The sequence below is a fragment of the Sprattus sprattus genome (assembly GCF_963457725.1).
Source record: "Sprattus sprattus genome assembly, chromosome: 9".
In the NCBI taxonomy this organism is placed as follows: domain Eukaryota; kingdom Metazoa; phylum Chordata; class Actinopteri; order Clupeiformes; family Clupeidae; genus Sprattus; species Sprattus sprattus.
In genome coordinates this window covers 26,868,228-26,875,727 of record NC_137928.1, presented here as the reverse complement: position 1 = coordinate 26,875,727, position 7,500 = coordinate 26,868,228, and the positions used below count along the sequence as shown (strand labels likewise).

General features: G+C 41.8%; 1 protein-coding gene across 3 annotated transcripts in view; it reads left to right on the top strand.

Moving 5' to 3' along the window:
• The window catches only part of egfem1 (EGF-like and EMI domain containing 1), a 77,223-nt gene that overhangs the window by 52,376 nt on the left and 17,347 nt on the right, over positions 1-7,500 (top strand). The gene's annotated exons all lie outside the window — the stretch shown is intronic.

The window sequence follows — 7,500 nt, the reverse complement described above, 5'->3', positions numbered from 1 at the left end:
ACCCACACACATGCACACACACACACACACACACACACACACACACACACACACACACACACAGACACCCACATGCACATACATACACACACATGCACATACATACACAGGGGTTAAAGTGGGCCGGAACGCTCCAGTACTCAGTACCGGCACCTCAGATAAATTAATAAATAAATAGATTCTTAAAAAAAAAAAAAATGTAATGTTAAGGCCAGTCCACACCAAAGATCTTGCGGTAAGTGTTTAGACTGTTCCAGTCAGAGCGAGTGCATGTTGGAGTCCAGGGTGAAGTAGTAAGCTAAAGTCTAACGTCTATATTTTAAATAGGGCAACAAACACAACTTAAAGAAAGAACCAGGCTTTTAGTTATTCGTTTTCTATCACTCTGGCCCTGACTGAGAACATTAACAATGGTTACTGCAATTAGTTGGTTATTGGCTAGCACGTCAGCTTGTCAGAAAGACAAAAAATGTGAGTACCGGTACTTGTTTCCTAATTGGAAAACACGTTGGTAATGTTATGTCTTCATAATTTCCTTCTTAAAGATGGAGGAGGATCGAAGTAAGAGAGGGTGTAAACGAAAAATAACTGATTATTTCCAAGGGTAAGAATTTGTCTGGAAATGGTGCCTCAACAGTCATTCTTTTTAGATTTTCTTTTAAAATCAAGCAATTGATAGTCTAAGTCTACCAAGCATTGTTGCTATGTCATGTTTTGATAATTCATTTAACAGTAAAATATTTTTAATTTAATAACTGAAGTCTGCAGTGTTGTTTATTAATGGCTGTGTGAGTGGACAGTCCAGGCCATGGAACTAAGTAGGCACTGTGTAATTTGCGCTGTGATTACTGTGTAAGAATGACTAAGATTTGGCCTGATGCAGAACAGATTTCAGCACTAATTGTTCATTTCAAGCTGGCCATCCCCAAAATGCACCAGAATACAGGAAATCATATTTACCAAATTCAAAATTTTCTCATGGAACCAAATAGGGGCCCAAAGGCTCATGATCCATCCCTGGTTTAGGTCTTTGGTTAGACCTCCTTATATCACTGTGATTAAAAAAATATAGGAATGGGTGATTTCAACGCCGCCGCCACCAGATCCACCAAATACCCCCCGCCACGGCCGCCGCCAGATCCACCAAATACCCCCCGCCACGGCCGCCGCCAGATCCACCAAATACCCCCCCGCCGCCGCCACCACACCGGAAAATAGAGTACCCCCACCTACCAAATCCCACTTTAACCACTGTACATACACACACACACACACACACACACACACACACACACACACACATGCACACATACACACACACATACACCCACAGGCACATACATACACACACATGCACATACATACATACACACACATACACACACACACACGTGCACACACACACACACACACACTCGCACATCCACACACAGGCACACACATACACATACAGACACACACACACACTCAAAGTGGACTTGACACTGAAGCTGTCACACAACCTGCAGGGGAAAAATGCAGTGGGGAAAATGTGTTGAGACTTGAGGCTGGAACCCAGCTTGCTTTACTGGTGTACATATGTGTGAATGTGCGTGTGTGTGTGTGTGTGTGTCTGTGTGTGTGTGTGTGTGTGTGTGTGTGTGTGTGTGTGTGTGTGTGTGTGCTGGTCCTTACTCCTAAAGGCCAGCTTCTCTTCAGGAGCCCTAAGACCAGGTTTAGAGGGACCATGATATTTAAGGGGGTTTTGTGTGGTGAGTGTCATATGTGGTGGTGGTCTAGGCTAATTAAAAACATGAGGCCTGAAATTGCATTTGTATCTGTGTGTGTGTGTGTGTGTGTGTGTGTGTGTGTGTGTGTGTGTGTGTGTGTGTGTGTGTGTGTGTGTGTGTGTGTGTGTGTGTGTGTGTGTGAAAAATTATGTTCCGGATCAGAATCGTTAACCTAAAATAATGGTAACCGGTTAATAACGTTATTTTTTCGCTCTTTCACAACTTCCTAAATGCAATATGATTGGTGATGTTCTCTTCCGGTCGTTCACTTAGATAGAGATCCTTGCCGCGCGCCGCCAGTGAGTCTATGCACAAGCTGTAGCCACCAGTCTCTCAAACTCAATCTTAAGAAGAGGTAAATATTGTACCAAGTATCTCACACATGTTTGTTTTTAAATAGGAATTCTATAAGATAGGCTACGAATTTCCAATGCATTGTTGTAAAAATCTGCAGGGTCAAGTTAATGAAATTGTAGCTAAGTACTACCTGGCTATTGCCCAGCTTAACCTACCCTAGTTTGTTAAGTCTTTATTTAAAACGTAGGCTAATACGGTAGTTTTCATATTTGGAATTTTAACTTTTTTTGTTCAGATGGGAAGACGAGAATCCTATGCGGCAGCATCATTCATTTGACCCCGCAACTAACAAATCCAAATACAACATTGAGGGATGTACTATGTAGATACCATTGTAGTTTTGTAATATTTGTATTGTCTCTGTTGACAAAAATGCACTGATTGGGCCCTGATGAGATTTGGCCAAATGCTGTTATGTTTTGTTTGCCCAATAATCAACATAGCATACATTTTCCTTGTCTTAACTCATGTATAATACTTACAAAATGTCAGAATTACAGTTGCCGCTTACATAATGTAGCCTAAAGTGCTTTTTTAATGTTTAATGACAGGATAGAGACATATAAGATTATTTTAAAGTCCTAAAGATCAGCCTACTTATTTGTATGTCCCGCAGCTGACATGGAACGCTATTAACCGGTTCAGGAACTTTATTTTTTTGTTCTAACCGGTTGGAACGAAAACTTGAAACGTTAAAATACTGTTTCTGTTCGGAACGAACCAATTGGGAAAAAAATTCTGGTTCAAAGCCCTGCTGCAGACAATCACAAGCAAGGCCTGGCGGCCGTCACACCTCCCCCCATAAAAGAAATCCACCGGATTTCCAATGGGGTCAATACAGAACTCATATTTACATAAGATTTCAACAACGATCACAAAATACATGAAACAGTTACCTACACATATGGTTACTTACTTTTTTTTTTTTTTTTTTTTAACAGTAACCAGTAAGCTAGAAACATCAGCAATCACAAATACCACGAGATCACAATGGTCTTCGACTGGACAACTTCACTACACAACACCATTAAGGTCACCAGCACAACCACCACCAATATCAATTCAGTTAGGCCTAATTCAATCACCCATCACCATTACGTTAACGTTAACGCCCTACCATATCATATAATGGTCATAGTTTTTCAGGCACAATTTCCTCTGAAAGGCAAATCTAAGGTCACCATATTTTTTCCCATTTCAGCCATATACCATGTCTCCACACTCACAATCTCACCATAACTCCTGGACTCACACTGCCTCTAATGTTCCGGTACCTGAAACATTAAAAGACAGGACAACACAGGAGAAGACACAGATGGTAGACACACTAGCTGGCAGACAAGGATAGTCATTCTCTCAACATACAGTGGTGGCCAAAATTATTAGAACACTAGACATATTTAAGAGTTTTCAGTTGTTTTTGTTGAATTGGCCATTAAAATACCCTAAAAACTAATGAAATATCTACAAAGTCATCATTATGCTCTATAAACCATAGAATAGAGCCATCATAATGAGATTTAGGTCATTTTCCGTACAAAAACAAGCTAGGCCTATTTCACTGTCAATTTCACACAATCATGTTCCTGCACAGAAGAAGCCAAATTACTTGTGTAATCATTGTCAGGTGTTATTGTGGTTAAATGGATGGTGATGCAAGAGTCTTAGGACACAGCTCGGCGATTTTTTTGAATGTACAAGGCCTATCCTGCTCATTAAGTGATTGGTAACATCAGGGTTTTGTCACTGAGGCCACACCACCAAATGGTATAGATCCAAAGCCTCTAGAAGCAGTCTTGAAGCACATGATGCTCTTTGAACATGGCTAAGGTGAAGAAGGAGCTAACAAATGAGCAACGGGTTCGAATAAAGGCTTTTTTTATGCTGGCTGGAGTTACTGCCGCATAGCCAAGGACTTGAGATGCAGTCCAAGCACTGTAAAGTACACTTTAGACCACCATGGCACCAGAACCGAAAGGGGAGAGGTTTCAAAAAGAAACTCTCAGACACACAAGTGAAGCATCTCAAAATTCTCAGTCTTCAGGACCGAAGAAAGACTTTACAAGAACTGTGTGACGAGATTAACATCACAATGACTAATGGTGCAACAGTGTCTTCAAGAACTGTCCTTCGGAAACTGGGAGAAGAAGTACTTTTTGGCAGAATAGCAGCAAAGAAACATTACTGAAAGAGAACAATTGAGTGTAACGCCTGAAATTTGCAAAAGAACACAAGAAATGGACAAAGAAAGATTGGTTTAAGTGTTGTGTACTGATGAGTCCAGGTTTTAATAGTTTGGCAACAAGCAAAGCGTGTATGTTCCACGAAGTGAGGGGGAGAGGTATCAAAATTAGTGTCTCTTGCCTACAGTTAAACAAGGAGGGGGTAGTATTATAGTGTGGGGTGCAATTTAAGCCTCAGGAACAGGTGACTTTGGCTAAATTGATGGCATCATGGATACAAAAGTATACCACAACATTCTGGTGAGGCACGGAGTTCCTTCTTGGAGACATCTTATTGAGCCTGGATTTATTTTCCAAGAGGACAATGACCCTAAACATTATTTTAACTATTGCCGGATCTACTGGCGACAAGGAATCTGCTGGAACATTGATAATGATGGACCGGCCCTATCAAAGTCCGGACTTCAAACCCATCAAGCAAATTCGGGGCAAGTTGGAAAATAAACTCGACAGATCTATTGTAAATTCCAAGGAAAGTCTTTGGCTTGAGTTGCAGAAGGCATGGGATAACATTAGTGTTGAAGTTCTCAAGAAATATATTGACTCTATGCCAGAGAGATGTGCTGCTGTAATTGCTGCAAAAGGTGGAGGTACCACTTATTAAAGTTAAAAGTGGTTAAAAACAGTAGGACTCACTTCATCTGATATTGTTTTGTGCTCAGAACAGCCATCTGCATGTTTCATGAACATTATGAAATGAAATCATGTTTTGGAGGCAAAAAAAAGCTAATTATTCTCAGATCTGTCAAGTGTTCTAATAATTTTGGCCACCACTGTATGTGCACGGTGAAGTGCTAGTAAGTGTTCACAAGCACAAATAAGGCCCTATGAACGTTCACCACCAGCTGCTGTATGAACCTCCGTGAGGGCAAAGCTTAATAAAGTTGGAAAGATATGGCAATAGCTGTATTTACACTCGCTAATGGAAACTGTCCCGTTGTTATATTGCAGCTTCCTGCGATAAGGAACGTCTCGGTTACTTACGTAACCTCGGTTCCTTAAGCACGGAACAAGATATAACAATAGTTGCGTGATACAGTGTTTTTTCTTCTTTTGGGTGGGTGTTTCAACGCTCAGATTTTGATCCAAGGAAGATGGAGGAGCGCGCCGTGGTATTTATAGGCTCCAGTGGGGGCGGGACCAGAGCGCGCCGCACTTTTCCCTTCCTAGCGGCGTGAATGAATAATTTCTTCGAACCAGTCCATGACACTAGGTCAAGTCCCGTTGTTATATCTTGTTCCGTGCTAAGTATTAAATGTGAATACTTTTGACACCTCTGACATTAGTGTATTGTTATGTTATGTGAGTAAACCTCGCTACCAAACATGTGCTAGTGCCACATGCTGCTAGTGTTTTTAGCCACCTTCTCTACACCCACCTCCCATGCCAGAGGTTGATGGTTCGATCCTGTGAGACAGTGTTTTGGTCAAGGCACAAAAATAGTTTTCAGGTGCACACATAGCATCTGAGGGGTTGTGTGTTGATGCACAGATCATTTTCCCAGATCATGTTAACATAAACAGTAGGATGCCTGAACCGTCTCGTGAACATCAGGATGCAAACGCCGCATCACACTCTGGAGGGAGGGAGGCCTCCCCCTCAGCAAACACACACTCACTTCCTGAAACATACATACATGTATATACTCACCCCCTTTGAAACACACTCACACATGCAAATGCACATGCACATACACATACACACCGCCTTGGAAACACATGCACATGCACATGCACATACACACACACAAATACTCACCACCTTTGAAACACACACTCACACACACACACACACACACACACACACATTCTGCCAGAGCAGTGTATGGAACAACAGAGTAACTACAAGAGGAAGGTTTTTAATCTTTTTAAGGTGTTTGTTTGTTGGTAGTTTTGCCAGTAATATCCTCAAATTCACTTTGATGGAACACAGTCAGGCTATTCACTCACACACACAGACACACACACACACACACACACACACACACACACACACACACACATACACACACACACATACAATCACACACACACACACACACACACACACACACACACACACACACACACACACACACACACACACACACACACATATACACACACACACACACACACACACACACACACACACACACACCACATCCCTCTTTCCTCTTCACTTTCTCAAATCTCTCACCACTCTCTCTCAGCTCCCTTCACACACACACAAACACTCTCACTTACATCAGGTCTACCAACCTCTCAGCACACACTCTCATCACCCCTTGCCTTTCCTTTTCCCTAAAACCTTGCCAAATCTCTCTCTCTCTCAGTCACACACACACACACACACACACACACACAATCTCCAGACATCTGATAAAGGATATGCCGAGGCTGCCAAGCAAAGCAGGGTTTTTGTTTTAGTCTGGGCTATGGCTGTAGACTGGCCTAATGACGGCCACTTAATAGCCCTCGTCAGCCAGCCATCTGCTCCTTATCACCGGCACATGCACGCGCACAAACACACACACACACACACACACACACACACAGAGACATACTCAACAGACACACACATGCACACACACACACACACACACACAGAGACACACTCAACAGACACACTCAACAGACACACACACACTTGTTCTCGCACTACATTTGCTTAACTTATTTTGGCTTATCTTCCTATCTTGAGCATGTCAAATAACTGTGTGTGAGTTGAGGGTTGGGGGGGGTATGTTTGTTTGTGTTTGTGTGTGCATGTGGGTATGTGTGTGTGTGTGTGTGTCTGTATGTTTGTTTGTGTTTGTGTGTGCATGTGGGTATGTGTGTGTTTTTGTGTTTGTGTCTGTGTGTGTGTCTGTAGTTTTCGTTTGTGTTTGTGTGTGCATGTGTGTATGTTCAACCAGCCTCAATGTAAATATTCTGAAACTGAGTATGGGAGTCATAGAGGAACACTCAATCAGGGGGGTGTAGGGTGAATAATTGTATCATCTGTAAGATGAGAGATGTAACAATTTAACAGTTGAAACTGCTCATAATCATGTCCTTTGGTCTCCCAAAATGTAAATGTTATTGAAAATGTTATATGGGCAATATAACTTAATATAAACCGCTTTTAAAAGAAACAAGTTATATTTCATT